At 44.8% G+C, this 27,016-nt stretch overlaps 1 protein-coding gene across 20 annotated transcripts in view; it reads left to right on the top strand.

Moving 5' to 3' along the window:
* The window catches only part of LOC107035045 (ankyrin repeat domain-containing protein 26-like), a 139,397-nt gene that overhangs the window by 29,172 nt on the left and 83,209 nt on the right, over positions 1-27,016 (top strand). For 4 of the 20 annotated variants that reach the window (XM_072960735.1, XM_072960727.1, XM_072960729.1 and 1 more), the window contains exon 1: positions 6,503-6,799. The exons of 15 other annotated variants lie outside the window; for them this stretch is intronic. The gene's annotated coding sequence lies outside the window, so the exon portion shown is untranslated. Of the gene's footprint in view, positions 1-6,502; positions 6,800-17,961; positions 18,246-27,016 lie in introns of those variants that run through there. One more of the 20 variants, XM_072960722.1, reaches the window with a different exon arrangement.

The raw sequence follows: 27,016 nt of genomic DNA, 5'->3' as shown, positions 1-27,016 counted from the left end.
ACTTCCTTGCAGGGCTGGGGAGCTGAGGGGCCCCCTTTCTGCAGGGCCTCTGTGACCCTGTCCAAGTGGGTGGGGTGGGTCAGGTGAAGAGCCACCAGACCCCGAGGATGGCTAGGTTTCCAGCCTTGGGGCAGGCCTGCGGCTGGAAGCTGTGACTCAGCATGGCTGGCACCAGGTGGGAGCCAGGAGTTTGGCATCCTGGGCTATGTGAGAAGCCTTTGAGGCCCTGGTCACAGAGCCGTGGATGCTGAGTGAGCGTTAGACATCGTCAGTGCCTGGAGAGCCCGCCCCCCATGGGTAGGGACACAGGCCTGAGGGTGCATGGTTCTCACCCAGCAGCTCACTCAGCAAGACTGAAGTCAGGCCGATCTCCATCCCCCAGGGTCCCCTCAGGTCACAGGCATTGCCCCTACTCCTCAACAGAGAGGACATGGCACTGATCTGGGGAAGCAGGTGTGGGCCTGCCCGGGGAGGGGTTTCTCACAGGCTAGTGGTCAGAGGGGAGCTGAGCACAGAGTGGGAGGTTGAGGAGGCTTCCAAGAGATGGCAGTGCCTCGGGAGAGCCCTGAAGGAAGAAGCTGAGTCAGTCAGGGGACAGGAGGGGATGTGGTCAGAGGGAACGGCCAAGGTGAAGGCCTGGAGGCAGGAGAGGGCGCTGTGTTGTGAGTCCCCAGCGGCTCCATCCCAGCTGGCGTGTGTGGGCGGGGCCGCCCGCCAGGGCTGCAGGGGGTGGCGGGGGGGGGGGGGGGACCTGCGAGCCCTGATGAGCTCCAGCTGCTGGGGGAGATGGGACCCGGGCAGGGAACCCCAGCCCAGCAGCCGGGTAGGACCTGTAGGAAGAGCCAGGTGCAGTGCTCAGGAGCGTCCAGCTTATCCAGGTGGGTTCCCTGGAGGAGGCAACCCAGCACAAGCCTTGGTCTGTATGTCAGAAGGCAATAGAGGTGGGAGGTTGGCACTCTGGACGTGTGAAGCGTGATTTAGCAGCACTTGTACCTGGCATTGGTGCTTTCGGGAGCCCAAAGGCCCAGCTGAGGAGTTTTGAGGGGCTCCTAGAAGCCTCTGCCTACAGAGACACCTTGCCCACTCCCTGTTCCTTCACTGGGGCTAGGTACGCCAACCCTGGCTTCTTTGTGCTGTGTGGGAGGACAGATACGAGGCCTTCCCACTGCTGTGTGAATTAGCCCATGAAACCCCAGGGGACCCTGATGCCCACAGTCCTATAATAACACCTGCTTCGCAGGCCTGCGTGAGGCATCCAGAATGCCGAGAAGGCCCAGGCTCAGTGGGAGAGCACGTAGGCTTTGCTCTCCACGCACAGTCTTTGTTACCGTCTCTTGATCTCCCGTGAGGCCTGTATCCCTGTTGTCTCTCTGAACAGCACGCGGGGTGAAGATGTGTGCCTACTTCACAGGGGAGGCACTTTGGCCCTAAGTGGCCAGCAGTGGCCTCGGCTGTCCAGTTCCCCCTCATGGGGCTGGGCTGGACCAGCAGGGAGCTCTGCAGGGAGCAGGACGGCAGGAGAGCCGCAGGCTGAGCCTCCTCCCAGGCTCTGACACACTGGGGCCCCAGGGGTGGTCCCCTGGGGGGCGTTGTGAGTTGGGTGGGGGCCAGGCTACTCCCGTCTGGCAGCTGGTGACAGGAGCCAGGCTGCCTTCTCTTGGTGACCACCTGGGACACCAGGATAAGGCTGTGGCCCCACACAGGGTCTGAAGTCGGAATGAGGCAGCTCTCAGAGGGCGGGGTTGCAGGGAGCTGGGGTTCCCCGTCTGAGTGTGGCTGGACGGGGGAACTCAAGGGGGGAAGTGGGGAGGGTCAGAGAAGGTGGGCCAGTCCCTGGGGCCTGTGGGGTCCCTGAGGGCAACATGGCCTTTTCTCTGAGTGAGGAGGGAGCAGCAGGAAAGTTTTGAGCAGAGCATGTGTCCTGGCATATTTCCAGTGATAGCACTGTGTTGGGGACAGGCAGAGGCAGGCAGGGCGGAGGCTGGCAGTGGATCCCACCAGGGTGGTGGCCACGGAATGGAAAACAGCAGTGAGAGTCTCGGTGCATTTTGACATGAAGGCTGGTTGCTGATGGGTTTGTGGGTATGAGAGGGAGGGAGGCGGGAGGGGTCCTGGAGGTTGCTGCCAGCTTGGAGGGACAGAGAGGGGCCATGCTGCCCGGCCACGGGGCTTCACTTGTCCCTGCATAGCAAGTGTTGGCTGGGCAGTCTGCCCCTACTGGGGTACAGGCAGCGGGGTGAGCAAGCCAGATCCCGGTCCCGCCCTCCCAGAGGAGGACGTCAGCAGGAACACAAGGCCATCACGTGGTGGGAGAACTGGGCAGAGGTCATAATCTGTTTTACGTGTTAGGATTCCACATTAAATTTTAGTTGGAAAGAAAGGAAATTTTCCGTTGTAAGAGGAAAGTAGAGAAAACCACTGCCCTAGACCATGCTTCTTTTCTGATACCTGTGACTAAAAGTTTCCCACTGTGGAAAAGCAGGGGAGGGAGAGGTGACGATGGCCGAGTCTGTGCATAACAGCACAGACTCCACACGTGAAGGAGGAGGAAGGCAAAGGGTCAGTTACTTCACCGTTGAATCCCTGAATGCATGACGATTTGTTCTCTGTGTATTGAGGGAGAGAATTTGATTTCTCCTATTGTTGCTGCCCTAAACCTTATGACTCTGTATTTTACCAGTGGCACTAATCAAGAGAAGAGGAAGATGTGCCTAGTTTATTTAACACACACCCACACACTCACACATATGCACCCACACAACTTCAGATCAAAAGCAGCCTAAATGTGCTTCTTTGCGATAGGACCACAGATGCACTGGGAGGACCACACAGGGGCAGGCACAGTTGTCTTGGTTCATGCACGATGCACATCAGAAGTAAATAATACTGCAGCAAGCTGTTTCCTCCTGGAAAGTGACATTCACAGGTCTCAGTAGGTGAGGGTTTCTTCCTGGCTTCATGCAGCTTGGATGAATGAAGGCTGGCTTTCCAGGCTCCAGCCAATGGTATTTATGACAAAGCTAAGATAACGATGCTTGAGAGATTTTCCAAGCACTATCACCATTTTAGAGCCAAGTTGAAAACTATCCAAGTTATTCTCCCCATTATACAGATGAAGAAGAGAAGTTGTGCAGACCTCAGTGATGACTGCTTGTCTGCAGTGGCACAGGAGTGGAAAGACAGAAAATCAGTTTTCAGGTCTGTACCCATTAGTGGTTGCTTTTGAATGAGTTATTAACCCCACTGAGCATTAATTTCTTTATCTAAAACATGGGGTTGAAATACCTGGTGACTGATGATCACCTAGAAAGGCAGCAAGTGCAATGACATTGATTGAACTCTCTACAGAGAGTCAAGGGCACAGGTGGAATTAGAAAAACACGCACTTCCTTCCCGATATCCTCCCCTTTCTCATATTTCCAGGCTGAAAAATATCACAAGTGCGCAGTGTTGTCTGTGAGGATTAAAGGATATAAATTCCTATGTAAGCTGGCAAGTGGTAGATACTTAATAAATGGTGGTCAATGATGTTCTGCTGGTAGAAATAATATATGAACAGAGCAACCCCAACACTATTTCTTACCATCTGGTACAGGCCTGTGAGGGACACCATGTAATGTGACATCTCATTCCTTCGCCAGATAGGAAGCTCCTTGCTGGATGCTAGGCATGAAGTTCTGGGGCAGAACGGGGTTCAGTGTTAAACCTTCTTCTCAAGACTGGGCGGGAATGTCCAAAGCTTGTGACAAAGGTGAGGTCTGAGCCAGACTTTGAGGGAGAGGAGAGAGTAGGGTGAACAGCAGGAAAGGAGAAGGCACTTCGGGGAAATGATGGATCCCTGGAGATAAAGAGATGACTTTGTGACGGGGCGTAGGGAAGATTCTGAAGTGGCCACAGAGAAGGGCAAGTGCCAAGGAGAAGAGGACATGGGGGATGTCCCAGCACATGTGGAGAGCCCTTAGAACCCAGCTGGGGACTTAGGCTTCATTTTATAGGAAGCAGGGGACCCCAAGATGATTCCTGAGCAGAGAATTGTCATGATGGAAAAGAGTCTGGTAGACAGTGGAGAGAAAGCATTCTGGGTGGCTTGGAGAATAGAGACTAAAACCAGAGAGGCTAGCGAGTGAGTAGTTGCATTTCAGGAAAACGGTGATGGGGACATGGACCAGAGCACCTGCAGCTACTGTAAGGAGGAACAAGAGACGTAGATGCTGTGGGAAGGAAAGTGAGAGTTTCAAACACCGTGCAGTGGAAGGGACGTCCCGTGTAATGAGGTCGTGTCTTTTGTTGGTCCAGGAACATGGCACAGAGGAAAGGAAGCTGGAAATGCCATCAGAATTGCAATCAGTTGATTTATGCAAATGTGTAATTTCCCCTTTGTCTTCCCAAAAGGGAAGACTTATAATTTTCACAAAGGTGTTATTAATATCTAGAGCTTGGGAAAACAAAAGCGATGTTTAAACCTCAGACTTTTAAGTCTTCCAGTTTGCACTGCTCTCTGCCTTACTAAATTCACCGCACTGGGGACTGATGTTCTGCAAGCCTCTCTCTCCACTCACTTTTCCTCTTGATAAAACATTAAATCAGTGCATTTCCCACCCCACCACTACCCCTTCCTTTTCCTGTCTATGAAGAGTTTTTTCTGGTAACTGAAATTCTGTTTAAATATGATAGAGTTCTCAAGGGAGCAATGGCTGCAGTTACGGTATTTCAAATCGTTAGATTTTGAGACTTTAAGTGGTTAAATAGGTGCCTGTTAGAGTTTATAATTCAAAATGCTTTCATCGTGTGGGCGTGGGGCAGAGGCAGACCAAGGGCAGGTTCACTGAGGGGTGAGGAGGGCTTAGCCTGGGCTGTCGCTGGAGGCTGCGCTGGCGGCTCCAGTTAAATCTTAAATGCGCATCTAGGAACTTGCGAATGGCAAGTGTGTTTGCTGCTTATTCATCCGAGCCTTATTTTGTATTTTTGGCCCCCTTTGCTGGTGCTGTTGGAATGGTTAGTGTGTGAGTACGCGTGTGGGAAGACGGGCTATGTATGGGAATTACAGGGGCATGGGAACTACATTTGGGCAAGAATATTCCAGGTCAGTGTTTCTCAAACTTCTTTTTTCACCATCAACCCCCATCTCCCATCCCCTGAGGCCTCTTTGACATTTTTTTCCTAATTTCCCCCATTACTAAATTTCAGTATCAAAGACATGCAGTATATTAGTTTATGTACTTAGTGTATATCTGTACATAGCCATAAAAAGAGTAATTATTTCTGCTTTCCCAACCAGTTTTCTCCCCCTAGGAGAGAGATCTTCCCTGTAGAGTGTGTATGTTTCATTGGAGTAGAAACTGTTAGGTGTCTCCATCACGTGCTGTATTGATGGTAACTACAAAGAGATGAATATACTCAAAGGAGGGGCAGTGGGTTGAATAGTGTCCCCAGAAGGATATGCCTCCATTCTCATCCCCGAACCATTGACTGCTACCGTATTACCAAAGGTTGTCTTTTTTACCAAACACCAATTCTTTAACCAAATTACATTTGCTAGTAGAATTAAACTAAGACTCCAGAGATAAGATCATCCTGGGTGGTCAGTGTTGGCCCTAAATCCAAAGACAACTGTCCTAATAACAGACACAGGGAGGAGAGACACAGACACAAGGGAGAAAGGCCCTGGAAAGATGGAGGCAGAGACTGGAGGGACGCTGCTGCAAGCCGAGGGGTGCTTGGGGCCTCTAGAAGGGATGCGTCAGGCTACTGGGAAACCTCCCCTCCTGGTTTTAGAAGGAGCCCCATCCTGCTGACACCTGGATTTCAGGCTTCTGGTCTCCGGGACTAAGAGGGAGGAGATTTCTGTTGTTTTAAGCTACTCAATTGGTGGTAATTTGTTACAGCGGTCCTGGGACCGCTGTAACAAATTATATAGGGGAGCATGGTCAACTGTCCATCAGAGAGTATGAGGAAATCTCTAGAGGACATGGCTTTTGAGCTGGATCTAGACGAGTAGGAGTTTGGCAGGTAAAGAAGAGGAAGAGGATTTAGCAGAAAGAACAGGACATGGAAATAGATGAAAGGCAATGAGGACGTGGAGGTACTCACTCTCCGCTTCAGTTCTCCCTGACCTACACAGACATTTGAAAGACCTGCAGAGTTTAGTGCTGGACCCTTTTTAGTCTCTGTTTGTTGTATCCACTGAAGTGAGCTCATCCTTCTCACAGAATCCTTCTACATGTTGGTGACTCCCAAATGTTTATCTTCAGACCTGCCCTGCCCCCGCAATGGAGACTCATACCCAACTGCCACCTGACGTCTGAATGATCTTGGTTACTGACCTCTAATTTAGACCCACTATTACTCTGAAATCTGGGTAGACTGCAGCTTCTACCTGTGTCCCCGCCCTGAGCGCGCAGCCCCGCCCACAGGCCACGAGAGCCAATCCGCGCGTGCTGCCGAGCCCCGCCCTTGTGCCCTCTTCCCCGCCCCTGCGCCCTCCTCTGCCGCGCCCCTCTCCGCCCACCCAGTGGTCATTTCATCAGGTGCGCAGGCGGCAGTTGGTCGAGCGGGTGGCGGCTCTGCGGGTCTCCCCGGGGTCGCCGGCCCTGCTCCCACCCGCCAGCCGCGGCGGCTGCAGCGGCGGCGGCGCGGTCCCTCCGCAAGGCGCGGCGTGGGCCGAGCGGCGGCCGCGGAGCTTCGTGTCCGGCATGGCGGCGGCGGGCGTGGGCCCCGAGGCGGTCCGTGGGCAGGTGCTCGACGTGGGCCGCGCTCCAGCAACCTGCGACCTCGGCGAGGGCTCCCAAGGCGTGCTGTGGTGAGTGTCCGCGCCCGCCCGGCCTCGGCGGACGCAGCTGCGGCGTCGGGCCCGGCCCCGAGACCCCAATCCCGAGCCCGGCCCCGACCCCAGCCGGGCTGCCCCGCCGTCCGTGCGCCGCGTGTGTTGGGGGGAGGGGGAAGGGCCGGGCCGCTCGGACTGCGGCGCTGCTCGCGGCGGTTCCCTGGCTTCCCTGGCGGCGCTCGCTTGGCGCGGGGAGGGGAGAGGGGCGCGGGGGGTTGGGTGGAGGCCGGGAGCCCGGCACCCAGGGACCCCCCCCCCCCAGAACGGGAACAAGGCTCCCCAGGCCCGTGTGCTGGCCTCGCGGCCTAACCCTTGACGTCCCACTGTGAAGCCGCGAAGCCCTTCAGATGCTTGCAGCGGCAGCCGTAGTCTGGAAAGCGGTTGGCAGGGGCGTGTGTGCACAGCCCTGAAATCATTGTCTTGTCTGCCCCCCTCGCCTGCGTTTTCCGCGAACGGCTTTGGTTCAGCACCTTCCGTGGCGCCAGTGGAAATTGCCCATCACGTCCGGGCCCTTAGAAGGAATTAATGCTTAAATGTGTACTGAGAAAAGTCCTCAGTTTCATGACATGTCAGTTGAGAAGTTTTTTGTTCTTGGTTTTTTTAAATCTGTTAACAATTTTTCCTAGCCTTAAGTTGATTTAGATCTGATAACTTTCTATCACGGCTGTCAACTTATGTGACATGCCTCTCTTAGATGAAATGTCAAGTCTTCTTAGTGTAATTTGTTTTCCCTTTCTTAAGTAAGATCCAAGTACAAATAATGGATTGGAATCCTGGGTTCAGATGATAGCTTTTAATCTTCAGGTTGGTGATATTTAATATAAGTTTAATCTATATTGTGCTTTATTAGTATTTAGTGAGTGTTGGTTAACAGTGCTGGGTTTATAAAGGATTGAAATATTAATCTTGATTGAGATATTAATGACATCATAGTTTGTCATACATATATATACATGTATATTTGGCTTCATATTCTTTTTCGTTAAAGGTTACTATAAGACATTGAGTATAGTTCCCTGTGCTATAGAGAAGTTTGTTTTTTGTCTATTTTTATTTTTTATTTTATCTTCTTGATTTGTTGATTGAAATGTTAATAATATTTGAGTCACTGATATTTTTTAAAGCTTGATGTTTCCAGAAGGACTTAAAGATTTTGAGGAAGAAATTTTTTTTTCATTTTCTGAATCTGTTCAGTAGGAATTTTGCCTTTTGTGTACAAAGTTCTTTTCTAATCATTATGTAGAGGACATAAAGAGTGGAGTCTGAATTGAGCCTTTCCGAGTGGGTGTGGTTTTGAAAGGAAGACAATAAGTGCAAGTGACAATCTAAGCTGTGGAATCCAATCCTGGAAAAGGACTTAGGTGGCAAATTGTGGAGGACTCTGTAGGCAGAACAGAGTTTGATTTTATATCTGTGCAATGGAGAAGCATCAGAGTTTTTGAGAAGAAGCAGGCACATGATCAGTTTTGAGATTTTTTGGAGAACCTACCTGAACACTGGTGGAAATGACAGGAGAAAACTGAGGTGGAGAACCAGGCTTTGTGACCTTCTGGAGGTGAAGTGATGTAGTGGCATGGAAGATGGAGACGTTAGAGTCAGTAACGGGCTCTTGTCAGAGGAGTAGTTGACCTTTCATCATGGCAGGTATGGGATGAATCAAAGGATGATGAGGTCTTAACAGGGTAAGATGCTGAAGAGGAATTTGGATTTGGGAGAGATTCTAAGACAGGACCTGGTGATGTGGTATGGGGAAGGTTGTTAGTTCCAAGGCTTCTAGCTTAGGGGCATGGTGCTTCTTTTCTGTAACATTCCTTGTTAGAGGAGGAATGCTGTAGGCAGAGGAGGTTTGTTAAGGAGAAATAGTTCTGGTTTGAACTCGTTAAGTTTAGGATGCTGTTGGCCCTTTAGGCTATATCCAGAAGGCATCCTGAAAATAAGAGGGACGTAGGATCTGGAGATGAAAATTTGTGTTAAGTGGTAGTCTGGTGTGGATGAACACAGATTCTTATTTGAGACCATAGGTTAGGTGAAATTGCATGCATATATTATGCGTGTTTATTTCTTTAGTAGAGAATCTGTAGTGTTCAGTACATTTTCAAAGTGTTCATTATCCCAGAGAGATTAAGAAGCAGTGAGACAGAACAAAAGAGCGAAGAAGGAACCTTGGCAAGCAAGTAGTTTTAAGAGGTGGGAAAAGGAAGAGGAAGCTGAGGCCTGGTGAGATGTGTAAGACTTGGGGAAAAGGGAAAAATGGTATGAAAGAGAGAAGTTCAAGTTGTATGTTTCATCATCTAATTAAGTATCTATGTTGGATAAATTCAGCTTGAAACATGTTCTGAATGTGACTGAGAGGTTGTGAGGTCATCTCCATAGAGATCGTAATTGAAGCCTTGAGAAGGGAGAATATGAGAAAAAACGTGTGAACTGAGCTGAAGGAATGCCTGACTTTAGGTGTCCAGAGCAGGCAAGCTACAGAGGAGGAAGAGGAGGTGTGGTCGGAGACCAGAGACCTGGGAGTCCACATTGTCAGCGGAGCTGGGGGACACAGTGGTCGCTAGGGATCGGTAGTGCGGACTGTAGGGAGCACGGTTCAGCGGGAGGACAAGCTGTTGGGTTTGTTGACGTTCAGCTCTCCTAAAAACATAGTTTTAACCAAAATTCCATTGTGCTGACATTCCTGATGATACAGTGTCTCGTCCTGTTAAGGTGTCTGTGACTCTGGCAGGCTAGTCAGAACTGCCGTTTAGTCAGCGCCTTGTTAACTTTTGTTTTATTTTAAGCAGATATTAATCAGTCCTCTTCCCCACACTGCAGGGGTGATTCCTTTCAGTAAGTGGAAATTTGAGACCCAGCGAGGTTACTTAATTTGCCCACAGATACCCAACTAGGAAGTGGTAGAGCGTCTCTGTCTGGTGAACCACTAAGTGATACTCAACCAAAGATCAGAGTTTAGAAAATACATGCTTTCAATAGTAGAAAATATCTATTGTCTGCTTTCTGTGTAATTTGCTGTGTTAGCCTTTTACAAAAACCTTTCATGCAAGGTCATTCACTTAGAATTCATTGAGCACCAGTTCCCTGCGAGGACTCAAGGGGCGCCTGCCCTTCAGTAGCTCCTGCTGCAGACAGCGGGATGCAGTTGGGAGGGAGCACGGAAGGCCCGTGGGGAGGGCTGTGAGGGCAGAAGGCCGAGGTGGCGTGGGGCTGCCTGTGTCTGGTTTCACAAACCTTGGCGCTGGGTGTGGATGTATGACCGGGAGTTTACCTTGAGACGTGCTCTCCAGGTGGAGGAGAATGCACATGCCAGGGCACAGAGGTCTGAACGCGGCACATCGGTCAGGGAAACCAGGAGTTGTCTGGGAAGGGAGGGTGTGGGTGGGCACCTTGGGGAGAGGGCTGGAGGGGGAGGCAGCTGGGATGGGCAGGGCTGAGTTCTGAAGGTCCTTGTTTTCTAAGGAGCTGGGACTTGAGTTGGTAGGTGAAAGCCACTGAAGGATGCCCTTTTCCTGCTGGCTCCTCATCCAATTTTGTGCTTCCCTTGTTGTCTCTCTTCTTTCTGGTTACGTAGGGGTACTCAGTGGGTGTGATTTTCCCCCCGTCTCCAGGGGCATTTTGACATGTATGTGGATTTTGTTTTGCTTTTTGTTGTTACGTTGATTGAAGGTGTTATTGGCCTTCGGTGTGCATGTGGTGGAGGTGGACGTTCCCAATGACCCACGTGCAGTGCGCACGCGGCAGTCAGTCCCTGCACAGGAGGAGCGTCCTGGTAAGATGCCAGTGGTGTTCCCCTCCAGCCCATCCCCAAGAATGGATGGGCCCTGGGCAGGTCCTGCCTCCCTCTGAGATTCATCTCCTCCATGACCTTGCCCCTTGTTACTCTCTGCTCTAGTCCTCCTCCAATCCCTCCCCAGAACTTTGCTGGGTTTTGGTACCACCTGTTTGAAAGGGAGGACCAGCAGTAGTATCAATCCTCTACAGACACTCCGGACCAGATTCTTAGTTATGCTGGTTTAACTGTTAATGTAACTTTTAACAAAAAAAAAAGTCTCTTGTATGGTTTTTGGAGCTCAAAGATGTGAGGAGACCATCTCACATGAGCAACAGAACATCCAGAGTTTCTGAACAGTTTCAAGTGCAAGTAAAATGCAGACAGAATTCATTTTGGTGTCAGTAACATCCCTAATAGTGCGCTCCTGGTGGTGGCTGTAATTGGCTATAATATACATGCCATTCTGCTGAATTTAATTTGTATGTTCTCGGTTCTCAAGCATAAGTAAAAAGGTGTTTTTGAAAGGCATCCAAGTTGAGTTTTCCGGGAACTCTGTGTAGTTTATTCCTCACCTTACTCGCGGTAAGGTACCTGCTAAGTAGAAAACAACCAAATTCCCCGACAGACATCTCCAGCTACCCGACCCCGCGTCCAGCCTGCTCTGCCCGCCCCCCCCCCCCCCGCCTGACCCTGAGATGCTCTTTCTTCCTTTTTGCTTCCGTTTTCTCTTTCACTTCTTAGGGCTCCCATACATTGGAAAGCCAACAGGATAGATCTTCTCCAAGTTCTCTCTCAGGTGCACAGTCTTAGGGCAGGCTTTGGGCTCTGAAGCCAGCTGTGGCTGGTGGGAGCTGGGGGTGGGGTGTAGGGGTGAGGTCTGTGTGGACTTCACTGTGACCAGCTGACTAGCGTTAATTGCAAGCTTGTCTTAGGTGCTATGGTTTCAAACTCATTTTCATATTCACCTTTGAGGTTTTTGGTTTTTTTTTTTTTTAGCTAACGGATAAGGAAACTGGGTCTCAGGTAACTTGTCTAGGGTTCAGAGCCAGTAAATGTACAGCAGAACTGAGATTTGTTTAGACTTCAAAACGAGTAATGTCTTTTCCCCTGAACTACTATAGACTTTCCTGTGTTACAGCGAGTTACCTGGAAACGTGCTTCCTGCAGCCTGGGTTGGCACCAAGGTATAAAAAGGTGATTGTCATGACCAGCTTGGGCCTGTTGTGGAGATGCAAGAGGGAGGAACCAGAAACTTGGAAGGGGTGAGGGAGGTAGGGTCAAAGCAGCTTTATATTTCTCAGAAGGGTGTTTACCTGTGTTTATCCTTCTCACTCCTCTGTCCTCCATCAGTTTCTTGATTTTCATTCATTTAGTAACGTTATCGAGTGTGTACCTGGCTTGTGTGCTAAGCAATAGGATTGAAGTAGTTTTTACACTTTGGTGTTTACAGCCTAACAGGAAAGTAATCAGTTTTTACACTTTGGTGTTTACAGCCTAACAGGAAAGTAATCCCATTTACTGAATATGGTGAGGTGCAGAGTGTTCCCTTTTCTACCCATAAAAAGTGGAGCAAGTTTTTGTGGAGTAGTCCGGGAGGGTTTCCTGGAAGAAGTGCTCTTTAAGCTGGGACCTGGAGAATGACGTGGAGCTAGCTGAGGGAAAGGTGGGGAAGGGTGCTAAAGCGTTTGACGCACGGCTTGTAGAAAATGAACTGTAGAAATTGGGGACTTTGTGATTAAGATCCAGGGCTATTTCTGATGATGTTGCAGGGACAGGAAGAGCAGTTACAGCTTCAGGTATATATGTAACCAGGAACAAAAAACTAGACCAAGGCAGCTACTCCCCTCCTTCTTTACATTTACAAAATCTTGTTGCAGCCTGCATCTCTGCACAGCTGTTTCGTTGTTTTTTTTTTTTTCTGTGTTCACTTTTACCGTATCCCCTCGCACTTCGCAGAAGAGAGCTGACCCTAGCTGCCCAGAGGTGTGTGTCTTCAGAGCACTCTGACTCCTGAGGGAGAGGATCTGATCCAGGTTGGGCCAGTGTCCACCACTGGTCGTTTCAGCAGGAGAGGGGCTTTGGGTGGCTTTTAGGGCTCTTCTGCCTTCCTGTCTCTGGTGGCGTGGTGGTGGCAGCCAAGCTGGGCGGCATTCTTTACAATCTCTGTAATACTGGATACATGTATAACATGTGAGTCCTGCAACCTAACAGTAAACACCCAGGAACCCACCACCCACTGACTGACTTCAGAACAGGTTATCTGGGCCCATGTTCTGATCCGTCGCTGGGCGTCTCTACAATAGAGCGGGTGAGAGTCTGGGCTCTGGACACCTGTCTGTGACCTGAGCTTTTTCTGTCCTGTGGAGAGGGGATAGCGATACCCACCTCAGGGCTGGGAGGATTGGGTGAAACACATAGGTGAGCGCTGAGCCCTAGGCCTCAGGTTAGTGCTCTGGTCGTCACTCCCTGGAAGTGAGCGGGCCTGGCGGGGCGGGGCCCGTCACCTCAGTCTCTTGGACATCGTCCTGGAGTGCGAAGCAGAGTCCACGGAAGTGAGACTGTCAGGCTTGGGTCCCACAGCGGTGTGGGCTAGGGCAGTCCCCTCTCCCGGTGAGATTTGTCAGTTAAAGCATCTTCTCTGCCAGGCCCTGGTCCCGTTCCCGGCCTCCCTGAGGGATGCTGCAGGTCCTGTTGGAGACAGACTGATAAGGAAATAGGTTACTGTGTCACTCTGTAGAGTGACACACTGATACAAGATCATTCAGGACAGAGCCGCTGACTCCACCTGGGCTTCCCAGTTACTAATTAATTCAGCGAGTGGTGTGTGTCTGCACGGGCACACAGACTAGCTGTTCAGCTACTTCAGTGAACAAAGCACCAGGTCCCCAGGCAGCTCGTGGTCGGTGGATGGCTGGCTTGGAGAGAGGATTAAAAAGGCTTGTTCAGGCCTTGGCTTTAGGTTCCTTCTAAAGAGTTTCTTTTCATTTCTCTTTTTTATTGCACTTATCACAGACACAGGTCTAAGATACTCTTTTTTTTTTCCAGAGTTTATCGATAAATCATTCAATTTTAAGTGACCCTCCCCATTTTTGTGCATCTGGAAAACTGAAAAAGGTGGCTTATGCACAAACCTGTTTTTAAAGTGGGTTATTCTTTATATCGTAATTAAATGAAGATAAACCACCTCTGAGCAGTTCCTGCAGTTAGCAGATACTTTTCTTTTGTCTTACATATGCCCCCTAAAATAATTTTAGAGACTTTGAAGCCATAACATGATTTTCCCTCCTATGTAAGGATTATATAATCTGTTGTAAGATATAAAACTATGGTTGAGAAATAAAAAATGGGTGGCACATCCTAACCCAGAAAGTGAAGAAGTTTATTTTTTGGCCAGTCAGAGTCTTCTACACACATTCAAACTTTGTCGCTGTAGTTTGCATTTTGCGCTGGCACTGATGGATTTGTGGTTTCCAAGCCCAGGCACTCCCAGAGCCTCCTGCCCGGGTGCTCCAGGAGCGCTGGTGGTGGCGTCCAGTGGAGACTCTGAGAGTTCCCTTTGAGGCGGCCTGGAGGCGCCGGACACAGGGGAAGATTGTGAGACTGCCGCTGCTGCTGACTGTCCGGGTCCCACATCTGCAGTTTGGACTTTATTACTTCAGGTTAACGAGCTCCCTTCAGATGCTCATCCCTGTCTTTATACCATCCTGGTTTTCTTTTAAATTGACCAAACAGCAAGCCGAAGGAGGCTGTCCCTTGTTCTCTGCTTTTTATTTTAAAACAGCCAAATCAACATAGTATAAAATTCATAAAATTCAAATGTTCGGTTCAATGCATATTTACAGTTGTGCAGTCATCACCAAAGCCACTTTAGAACATTTTCATCATTTCAAAAAGCTTTTTATCTGGTATTTTCTTCACCTATGATAGTTTGAGATACATCCATGTTATTGCCAGGACAAGTAGTTCTGTAGCTTTTTGTCATCAAACAGTAATTAATTGGATGGCTTCAGTAGATTATGGACATTTGGAATGTGTCCAGTTTTTGTTGTGAATAATTGTGCAATGAACATTCATCTCTAAGTTCTTATGTGGACATAGATTTTCACTTCTTTTGGGTACACGGGTAGAGTTGCTGTGAGCAAGTGATGTGTGTGTGTTTTGGGGGGAGGGGATGGTAAATGATTTTATTTTAAAACATAGTAAGACTGCAGGTTAACTTATCAAACAAACATGAATACCCTGTGCACTGGCCAGTGTGCGGGCACTGGAGCTGGGTGGAGACCAGACCTGGTCCCAGCGCTTGCAGGAATTTACTCTCAGAGGGGGGAGGCGAACTATCCTGCACACACAATGCTTCAGCCACTGCTAGGTGCTGTGAAGAAAACCAGAACGTGATTAAAAGAGTAGAGAGTGGAAAGGGGAGGCCATGATTTTTTTTCTATAATAAAGATGTTTTAAATGCTGTGTATTTAACAAAATTTTTCAGCAATCTTAAATGTATAGAAATAGTGTAAAGAGAGTATAAAGAAGATTTCTCCCTGTGTCATGAGAGTGAGTTCCTGCTACAGTGCTCCGTCTCCCCAGCACACCACACGCGACACCCCTGTGGGATCGTAACACAGCCGTGCGCGTCAGGCAGGGAGCGCCAGCCGGGACTGCTTCCTGCCCTTCGGCCCCTGCTTGGCGGGCGCATGTTGCATGTAGCCCCTGTCTCCTTGGTCCCCTTCAGGCCAGAGCAGTTCCTCACACTTCCTTTGGCTTTAATGTCTTGATACTGTGTCAGATTGATACGTTTTTAATTCTTAAAGAAACCACCAAACCATTTTCCAGAGTACCATTTTATCCTCTGTCAGCAGGTATCAGGTGTTTCAGTTCTTCACCTCCTTCCCAACACCTCCTTTTGATTCTGTCCCGTCTGGAGAGGAGGGTGTGAGTGGTACTGCATGTGGTCTCGCTCCGCCTCTCCCTCATGACTATGACAGTAGTGTCTCTTTATGTGCTTACTGACCAGTTGTGTATCTGGTTTGGTGACGTGTCCTCTCATGTCTTTCACCCGTTTGAAAATCCTCATCTCTAATTTGACTACAGAGATGCAACCAGTGAGGGAACTGTTAATAACTGGCAAATCGATTCATGTTAAAAGCCCAAAATTAAACCCTTGAGAAAAATGACTGTTTTCTATGCTGTACAGATAAAGTTGGGACTTCCTAATACTGCTGTAGCAGAGGACTAGTTTACCTCGACGGATTAGATAATTGACACGTATTTGACCGAAGAGATTTTAAGCCAGTGGCTGGAATGAATGCTCCTGCTGCCGTGTTGTCATTGGGAACAAATGTATAGTGAGAGAATGTGGCGTTTCAGAGAGAGGGAAATTCTTAAATAGAACTGATGAAAAGTAATTCTGGAAGAAAACAAAGCTTAGTGCAGTCTTATTTATAGAACAAGTAGTGTTAGCTGAACAGCTAAAGAAAATAAACAAAAATACATTTCTACAGTTAATATCTAAATTGCCACCGATCACAGGTCAGGCTTGCAAAATAGAGAATAAAACCTGCAGGATTCACTTGGGTCACAAGGATTTATGCTGAGTCAGTGATGGAGGTCAGGGGACTGCTGTTACTGATTGCTTCAGTAGGTATGGGAGAGTGTTGAGTTTGGGGCTTGTTTGAAATTTCCTTCCCTTTTCAGTCTGTCAGTGCTGAAGCCATCCTGAAGCTTGTATTTCCCTCATTGCATCATCTTTCTCTCTGTTCCGTGGTCAAAGAAGATGCTTTTTTTCTTTTTAAAGGATCAATGTACTGCTTTCCCGGGTGTTAATTTTTACAGTAGGACCATATAGGCCTATAAAAATACCTGCTGTTACGTTTCAGACCAGTGACACACCGTTTGATAGTAGTGCTAGGTAACGTTTTCCAGCTGTTTCCGGGAATGTCCACCTCTTACTGAGCCATTCCACCTGTTTTGTATTTTGCTAATGTTTTCAAGCATCCTTTCAGGACAGCTCTGATCCCGTAATATTCAAATGATGATAAAGGTGATATTCCTTAGGGGTGTTATCAATTCTTTCTTTAGTCCAAAGTGAGCTGGAAGAAAAGGATGTCTGTGAGTCTCTGTCTGCTCTGATGTACCTGCTAGAAAGAGCCATTAATTTCCTGCTACTAGGAAAGTCTAAGACAGAAATTAATCAGGAGAGTGCAGCCAGGCGGGCGGAGCAGGAGCCATGGCGGCCTCGAGAACCTAGTGAGCATGTAGCAGCCACGGCAGGGTGTGGCTCCCGGGGCGGGCCAGGCCTCAGGGGCCCCTCACAGTGACATGGAAGAGGAGGGCAAGAAGGGCAAGAAGAGGGAGGGCTAACATCTGGCTGTATTTTTCAACAAGATCAGAAGTGAACAGAAGGCAATGCACAGTAACTGTTGGCAGAAGGGGAGGAACCAGAATTCCCCCAAGGAATACCTCCTCAAACAGACTTTCCATCGGGCTGGGAATTGAGTCACCATTTAAATGAGTATTCCTAAAAGCTGAAAAGAGTAGAGACAAGAAAGCCCATGAGAAGATGACAGAGAAGCGCCCTCTGCACACTGTGGTGCTGTCCCTGCCTGAGCGCGTGGAGCCCAGCAGACTGCTGAGCGACTGTACTGAGAAGGAGGTGAAGTACTTAGGGCAGTTAATGTCCGTAGCAGGATAGCTGAATCCCTCCGGTAGGACCGAAATCCTGCGTTTCCTTTTCATAGACGGTGCAGAGAGAGCCCACCAGCTCCAGACACTTGACTGAGGAGCATGATGCTGTGATCAGCGTGTCTGCCTACAACGTCAAGCTGGCCTGGAGGGATGGGGAGGACACCATCCTCAGGGTCCCCATCCATGACATCACTGCCGTGTCCTGTGTGCAGGATGACGCCTCACACCTGGTGATCCTGAAGACAGCCCGGGACCCCGGCATCTCCCCCAGCCAGGGTGTGTGTGCAGAAAGTTCCAGAGGCCTCGCCGCAGACTCCCTGTCGGAGAGCGGAGTGGGGCCCATGGAGACGTGCTGCCTGGTGTCCTGGCCGCAGAGAGCAAGGTCACCGCAGAAGAGCTGTGCTCCCTGCTTTGCAAGTCTTCCAGACTGTGTACCCAGAGTCCACCATTGACTCCCTGGACAGAGCCGTATTTGATGGGGCCTCGACCCCCACCCACCACCTGTCTCTTCACAGTGATGACTCTCCCACAAAGGTGGACGTGAAGGAGCCCTATGACACAGAAGCCAGCACCTTCTCCTTCCCTGAGTGTATGCACTTGTAGGGCGTCTCGCCCTTGTCCTTCTGCATACAGATGGCACCACATGCCAGGACGGTCAGCGGGAGTGAGCTGAGCACCATGGGCGCTGAGCTGCTGCAGGACTACACGCTCACGCTGCGCGCCAAGCTCTCATCGCAGGAGACCCAGCAGTTTGCCTCCCTGCTGCACGAGCACCGCGCCAGGGCCTCGGTGCACGAGTTCTCCGTCAACCTGTGGCAGCTCCACGGGGACGGCCGCCAGTTCCTGCTGCTCAGTCTGCGGCCCTTCGTCCCTGAGAAGGACAGCCAGCACTTCGAGAACTTCCCGGAGACCACTGGGTGTATCAGTTCCTAGCTTATCTTCTCAGGATTTCTGCTGCCATTCATAGAATTGGTAAGTTCTTTTTTTCTAGGGAAAAAAAGGCAGCAAATGTTAGGCTCCTGGATTATAGCTAAAAATGTCCTTCTTTATTAGTTCTCTGCTTTACAACAGACAAAGTTTTTGCATCATTTTTATAGTAGTTCTCAGTGTGTTTATTGTTTAAAATTACCTGCTTCACCATTCCTAGAAGTTGAACTCATGGCTTCCATGTTCACTTTTGAAAATGGTATCTTTGGATGAATAACTGCATTAAAATTTTGTTACAAACCCAAGTCTTCAGTCTTTTCCTTTTTTCATGGTCTGTGGTTTGGAGTGAAGGCCTGGAGATTATTTGGTCAATTCCCCAAGTTGAATGAAATGCACAGCCAGTGTTTAAAACCCCTAGCATAACCATTCTTTTGCCAAATTATCTTCAATGTCACCTTGGTCGTACAAATTTCCACACGATTGTAATTTTGTTCCTTATCTTTTATCCTCTTCTGTTATCCCACCCCTCTCTCTGCTACATTATTACCTCTCTCCCCTATTGTAGGATAAATACTAAAGTTTCTCTGTAGTTGTCACTGTCATTGCTGGAGAGAGTCATTTAAATAAAATATAAACTCATTTTATTAAATGTTGAAGACAAGTAGCTCTGTGAATAGGCGACCAGAATCCATTCCACTTTGTTCTGCTTTTTTCTTGTCTACTCATGAATTCCTTCCTCTGCCCAAGGAAATAGAGAAATTCCCATGAAAGTGTCCCTGACATAACAGAAGAAAAACTGGACAATTCACATATACGTCGACAGTAACAACACAACCAATGGACCAAAAAAAAAAAAAATCAAGAGAAATTAGAAAATACCTTAAAACAAACGAAAATAAAAAACATTAATATGCTGTACCCAAACTTACGTGATGCAATGAAGTATATACTCAGAGAAATGTATAGTTTTAAATGCCCATATTAAAAATAAATATCTCAAATCAATTAATCAAGAATAAACTAAACACAAAATGAGTAGAAGGAAGGAAATAGTCAAGATTATAGTGGAGATAGAGAATAGGAAAACGAGAGAAAATAAATGGACCAAAATCATTTAAAAGGGCAACAAAATTGACAAAACCTTAGCTAGAGTGATCAGAAAAAAAAAGCCTCAAATTACTAAAATCAGAAATGAAAGTAAGGAAATTACTACAGACCTTAGTTCCAAAGATAGCACAGAATTGTACTCTTAAAAATAGTTAAAATGATAAATTTTATGTTACGTAATTTTACCTCAATAGAAAAGCCTATATTTGTGTGGATTCATGAACTGTCTGGTTCCATTGATCTGTATGTCTTTCCTTTCATCAGTACCATATTATCTTGAGTGTTGTAACTGTCACTTTATAGTAAGTCTTAAAATAAGATTTTCTTCTTTTCAAAAATATTTTTGCTATTCTAGTTATTATCATTTTCTGTATAGAGTTTAAAATTAATGTGTCAGTATACACAATAGGTAATACTGGGGTTTTTATTGAAATTGGGTTAAATCTATAGTTTTTTTGTTTCAAAGAATTGATACTTTAACTCTGTTGAGTCTTTCAATCCATGAGCATGATCTATCTTTCCATTTATTTAGACTTTCAGACATCCTTTGTTTTCTTTCGTTAGCTTTTTTTTAGTTTTAAGTATACAGCGCCTGAATGTATTTCTTAGATTTGTATCAAAGTATTTCCTTTTTTAAAAAAAGAAGCTATTTAAATGGTATTTAAAAAAAGAGTTGACTTCTTATTTTTCATTAATATTCTATACATTACAGTTTAATTTTTGTACGTTGACCTTTTGTTGTGCAACTTTGCTAAAATTCACTTACTAATTCCAACTTTTTATAGCTTCTGGAGATTTCTACTTTCATGATCGTGTCATCTTTTCCAATTTCTATGCTTTTTTCCCCCTTGCTTTATTGTACTGACTAGTCAGTGTAGGATGTTGAATAGGAGTGGTAAAAGTTTTATATCCTCGCTTTGTTCTTGATTCTGGGATAAAACATTAAATCTTTTACTACTATGTATGATGTTAGCTGTAGATTTTTTCTGTAGATGCCCTTCATCAGATTAAGGAAGTCCCCTTGTATTCCTAATTGGTTAGAGTTTTTAATGATGGATATATTTTGAAAGTTTCAGGTTTCTTTTCTGCGTCAGCTGATATAATCATATGGTTTTGATTTTTTCTTAGTCCAGGGATCAGCATACTGTGACCCACAGACCGAATCCTGCCCACTGGCTGTTTGTGTAGAGGCAGCAAGCTAAAACACATTTTTTACATTTTTTAACGCGTTGTAAAAAGAATAATAATATTCTGTAAAAAGTGTATGTCACTCACAAAGCTTTAAATATTTGCTGTTTGGTCCTTTACTGAAAAAAATTGCTGCATCATCCTTTAGTCAGTTAATATAATGAGTTACATCAGTGATGTCTCTTTAACTAGGTTTACATCACGAGAAACCGCCCCCCCCACTTGTTTGTGATGTAGTATTCCTTTTATAAATTTCTGAATCTAATTTGCTATAATATTACTAGAAAATTGTATGTCTGTTTTCATAAGATACTGATTTGTAATTTTCTTACAAGGTCTTTTAAGGCTAATACTAGCCTCAAAAATGAGTAGGGGATTGTCCCTTTTTTCTATTTCTTATTTGAAAATATTTTCTTAAGAGGCTGTGTATATTTTATGTTTATTTTATGTTCATAGCAAGATTGAGCAGAAAATACAGAAGTTACCCCTTGCTCCCAGACATGCACAACCTCCCCCACTACCAACGCTTGTACCAGAGAAGAGAGTACATTTGTATGTTATTGGATAATCAATCTAAATTGATATATCATTGATACACTACACCAAAAGTCCATCAGGGTTCACTCTGGGTTTTGACAAATGTATAGTGACATGTATCACTATTACACTACCATATGGAATAGTTACACGGCCCTAAAAATCCTCTGTGCTCCACTGAGTTATTTCTTCCTCCCTCTTTCTGAACCCCTGGAAAGTACTGATCTTTTTACTGTCTGCGTAACTGTACCTGATCTAGAATTTCATATATTGGAATCATACAGTATGCAGCCATTTCAGATTGTCTTCTTCCATTTAGTAACAGGTGTTTAAGTTTCTTCCATGTCTTTCCATGGCTTGAGAGCTCATTTCCTTTTAGTGCTGAATAATGTTACATTACCTGGATGCACCATGGTTTACTTATTAATTCACCAAATGAAGGACAAGTTGGTTGCTTCCAAGTTTTTGAAATTGTGAATAAAGCTGTTACAAACTTCCATGTGCAGGTACACAAGCTTTTAATTCCTTTGGGTACATACCGAGGGGTACAATTGCTGGATCGTGTGGTAGGAGTATGTTTAGTTTTGAAAGAAACTGTCCAGCTGTCTCCCAAAGTGACTGTTCCATGTTTGCATTCCCACCAGCAAAAGATGAAAGTTCTTGTTGCTCCACATCCTTGTCAGCATTTGGTGTTCTCTATGTTACAGATGTTTGGCCATTCTGATAGGTATGCAGTGGTATCTTACTGTTGTTTTAGTTTACAACTTTCTAACGGTATATAATGTTGAGCATTTTTTCATATGCTAATTTCTCATGTTTATCCTCTTCAGTGAGGTATCTGTTCAGGTCTTTTGCCCATTTTTAAATCAGGTTGTTATTTAATTTTAAGCGTTCTTTGTATATTGTGAATAACAGTCCTTTATTGAATTAAATCTTTTGCAAATATTTTCTCTTAGTTTGTGGCTTGTTTTCTCATTCTCTTGCCAGTGTCTTTCACAGAGAAGAACTTTCTTGTTGTTGTTGTTGTTGTTGTTGTTGTTGTTGTTGTTGTTGTTGTTGTTATGAGTGCACCTTATCCTTTCTTTCATGGACCGTGCCTTTGGTATTATATCTAAAAAGTCATCACCATACCGAGCACCATCTAGAATTTTTTCTATGTTACCTTCTAGGAATTTTATAATTTTGCATTTTACATTAAGGTCTATCACCCATTTTAAGTTACTCTTTTTTTGAAAGGTATAAGGTCTGTCTCTACACTCTTAGGTTTTTTAATATGTGGGTCTCTGGTTGTTCCACTGCCATTTGTTGAAGAGATTATCTTTTCTCCATTGTCGTACCTTTGTGATTCATCAAGATCAGTTCACTGTAGCTATTCTTTATCAAGTTGAGGGAGTTCCCCTCTATTCCTAACTTGCTGAGAGTTGTTTTTTTTTTATCAAGAATGAATGTTGAACTTTGTCAAAGATTTTTTTCTGTATGCGTTGATATAATCATGTGGGTTTTTTTCTTCTTTAGCTGCTGATGTAATGGATTGCATTAATGGATATCCAAATGTTAACCAACCTTGCATAACTGGGATTAATCTCACATAGTCTTGGTGTATAATTCTGTTCATATATTGTTGGCTTTGATTTGCTAGTATTTTGTTGATGATTGTTGAATTTGTGTTCATGAGAGATAGTGGTCTGTAGTTTTCTTGTAAAGACTTACCTGGTTTTGGTAATTGCTGGCCTCATAGAATGAATTAGGAGGTTTCCCTTATTTCAGTATCTTCTGTGTTTTCATACAAATTTTAGAATGATTTGTTGCAATTTTGTGAATTTTGACAGGTGTTGCATTGAGTCTGCAGATTTCCTTTGATTGTATGGTCATTTCAATAATATTAATTCTTCCAATATATGAACACAGTGTACTTTCCCACACAAAAGACCTAAATAGCCAAACAGTCTTGATAAAGAAGAACAAAGCTGGAGGTATCATGCTTCCTGACTTCAAACTATGCTACAAAGCTACACTCATCAAAACAGTATGGTAAAGGCTAACCTTTTCAACAAACGGTGCTGGGTCAGTTGAATATCTGTATGAGAGAAATAATGTGACTTGACCCTTAACTTATACCATACGTGAAAACTGACTCCATATGGATTGCATACCTAAATGTGAAGAAAAAACAAGTTGACTTCTAAGCTAAAACATGAGAACCACTTCATGATACACACCAGAAAAAACAATTTGACTTCTCGGCTAAAACATGAGAACCACTTCATGATACACACCTGATAGTTGAAATCTAAAAGATGGAAAAAGCAAGTGTTGGCATGAATGTGGAGCAATAGCAAATCTCATACACTCTTGATGGGAGCATAAATTGGTCCAACCACTTTGGAACGTTGTTTGGTGGAGTGTATTTAAGCCAAACCCGTGCATACCCTATGACCCAGCAATTCTACTCCTAGGTCTATATCTATCACCAATATGTACATATATTTATTGAAAGACATGTACTAGAATATTCATAGCATTAATTATAATAGTCCCAAGCTGGAAACTATAAATACCTGTCAACAGTGGTGTGGGTAAACAAATTGAGACACACTGAACTACTATGCAGCAATGAGAATCAGATACCTATAACTGCATGTGATATGGATGAATCTGACAAAGACAACATGAAGGAAAATAAAACTACAGTTGATCCTTGAACAACACAGGGGTTAACCTGTGTGTAGCTTACAGTCGGCCCTCTGTATCCATGGTTACTCTGCTTGTGTAGATTCAACCAGCCACAGACTATGTAGTCCTGTACTATTTACTGTTGAAATATATCCACATATAAGCGGACCCACAGTCCAAGCCAATGCGTTCTAGGGTCAGCTGTGTGTAGTATACCACATAACACACTATCTGATTTCATGCGTGCAAAGTACAAAACAAAGCAACACTAATCTGTGCTCTCAGATGTCAGGACGGTGGCTACCCTGAGAGGTTCAGGCTAGAGGGAAGTTGAGAGGGCTTTGGGGGTCCCAGTATTGTTCTCTTTCTTGATTAGAATGCTGACTTCATGAGTCTGACCAGATTGTGGTATTTTGGGGGGCTTTAGACATGCAATATTGCATTTTTCCGTATGTACAGTATTTTTCAGTAGAATGTTTAAAAATGTTTCCACAGCACAGATGTGTCATAATTTATCCAAACTTTTCTGTATTTATTGGTCGTTCAATTGGTTTCAGCTTTTTACTTCTACAAATATTGTGAAGTAAAGATCTCCATACATATTTGATTCATGGTGGTCCCCTTTAAGAATAAATCATTCATATGTTAAGTGGCTGAAGTCTTAACGCTAAAATACATTGTGATATTTCTTCCCCCCAAAACGAGAAACTCAAGATTTTCATTTTCACTAGCAATGTTTGTATTTTTCCTCTTATAGTCTCATGAGGGTGTGTTATCTTTTTCATTGTGTTTCATTTCATTTCCTCATTTATAATGACTCAATCATTTTGCTTTCATAGATTTTGCAGGTGCTTTCCCTAATATAGCTGCTCTACATTGAATTTGTTTATAGTAGACTTTTTATAAAACTTATGGTGATTTTAAGTACACAGATACTTTCATACCATTCCTTTGAAGAAATGGAGGTAAATTCCTCTGTCTTTCAGCATGGACTGGACTTTAATGACTTCCTTTTAATGAATACTATGTGATAAAGTGACAGCCCTATGAAGAGGCTTACATGGAAAGGAGCTGAGGCCTCCACCAACAGACATGTGTGTAAACTTTCATAGAAGTGGATCTTTTCAGCCCTAGTCAAGCCTTCATATGACCACAGCTCTGGCTGATGACTTGACACCAAAGCAAAGCCACCCACCTAAGACACCCCCGAAAGCCTTGCCTTCAGAAATGTGTGAGATAATAAGTATTTGCTCATTTTAAACTGTTAAATTTTGTGATCAATTTCTATACAACAGATAAGTAATACACAATTTTTAAACTTTTTATTTTGAAACACAGTGTATGTGCAGAGAAGTAAATGAAACATAGATGTACAGTTTAGCAAAGTATTATAACGCAAACGCGAATGCAATGGTTATGAAATAGAAAATTGCAGGTCCCCAGAAAGAATATGCATGTTCTTTCAAGTTTAAAACCTCTTACTCCAGTTCGTATGCAATCATACTCTTGAATTTCATGGTAATCATTTATTTGCTTTGCCTTATGGTCATATCTCCTATGTTTACACCTCTGAACAATACAATTTAGTTTCGCTTATTTTTGAGTTGCATGTTAATAGGACCTATGGAATCATAGATTTGCTTTGTTATACCTTACTTCTTCTGTTCAGCTTTCTGTAAGAGTCACCAGTGTTGCCCGTAGCTCTAGCTTGTTTGTCTGCATTACTGTGGAGTATTTCTGTTGTTTGATTCCACCGCAGCGTGTTTTTCCATTTTACCTGTTAAATACTTTCTAATTTGGGATGACTCTGCTTGCTTTTACAATCCTGTTCATATTGTAATGGTTCACATGTGCAAGAGCTTCTCAGTGATATATATTCCTAGGAGTGGTGATATCTTTTTAAGATCTTGATTTCATTGTCCTCAAATCTATATCCCCAAGTGGGATTGCTGGATCATTTAGTAATTGTATCTTTAATTTTTTTAAGGAAACTCCATACTGTTTTCCACAGTGGTTGCGCCAGTTTATAGTCCCACCGACAGTGCGCACATGTTCCGTTTCTCCGCATTTTCACCAACACTTGCTATTTCTTGTCTTGTTGTTGTTGGTGTTCTTTGTTTCCATTGAACTCAAAATAGCTAGGAACAAAAACAGCTAAAAATACCTCCAACATTTGATTCGTCAGTCATTTTTGGTCGATGACATTTGATTGTTTAGTTCCTGCTTGTTTCCATCATGGAGTAACACGTCTATCAAAATACATCTCTGAGAGTTTGCAGCAAGCTTTAACCTGTATACTTAGATCCTAACCCAAAACCATGATTTAGTTGTTAGTTTTAAATCTAAATTTTTTCTGCCACACGGAAGCTTATTAAACTAATAATCATAAATAAGCTAGCTATTAATTTTCAAGAAAATGCCCAAATACAGCACATACATATAGGTCGCATATATCCTTTCATCCTTTACTTACTCATATAATATGAATGTAAAATGTACAGTGGAGTTACATCATAAACACATTTAATTTACATTAATTCAATATGTCATGTCAGTGAAAAGAAAATAATGAGGAGTAAGGAAAATAACAATAGAGCCACGGCTAGAAGAAGCTGAAACAAGTTTCAAAGGCGCAGTCAAGGAAATCGATACCTACTAAATTAACCCAAACTCTCTGACATACCGCTCTCGCGAGTGGTGAAATTCACAGCCCCAGTTTATTTCTTGTCTTTTTAATAATAGCCATTCTGACAGGTGGAGGTGATATGTCATTGTGGTTTTGGTTTGCATTTTCCTGATGATTAGTGATGCCAATTATCTGTTAGCCATTTGTACGTCTTGGGGAAAATACCTACTGAGGTCTTCTGTACAATTTTAAAATCAGATTGCTTTTATTTTGCTCTTGAATTGTATGAGTTCCTTATTTATTTTGATATTAACCCCTTATCTGATAGATGGTTTGCAAAGATATCCTTCCATTCCATAGGGTGCCTTTTCATTTTGTTGATTGTATTTTTTTTAACACTTTTTATTGATTTATAATCATTTTACAGTGTTGTGTCAAATTCCAGTGTTCAGCACAATTTTTCAGTCATTCATGGACATATACACACTCATTGTCACATTTTTTTCTCTGTGAGTTATCATAACATTTATTGTATCTTTTGTTGTGCATCATTCTTTTAGTCTATTGTAGCCCCACTTATTATTATTATTTTGCTTTTGGATGGAATTTCGCAGTGCTGGCCTCTTGACAGTTGAAATAGCTTCTTAAGATCAGTACTTCAAGGCTTAAAATCCTTTTTATGATT

Source organism: Vicugna pacos, chromosome 5 (genome assembly GCF_048564905.1).
Source record: "Vicugna pacos chromosome 5, VicPac4, whole genome shotgun sequence".
NCBI classification, from domain to species: domain Eukaryota; kingdom Metazoa; phylum Chordata; class Mammalia; order Artiodactyla; family Camelidae; genus Vicugna; species Vicugna pacos.
This window is presented reverse-complemented; position numbering and strand designations above follow the sequence as displayed.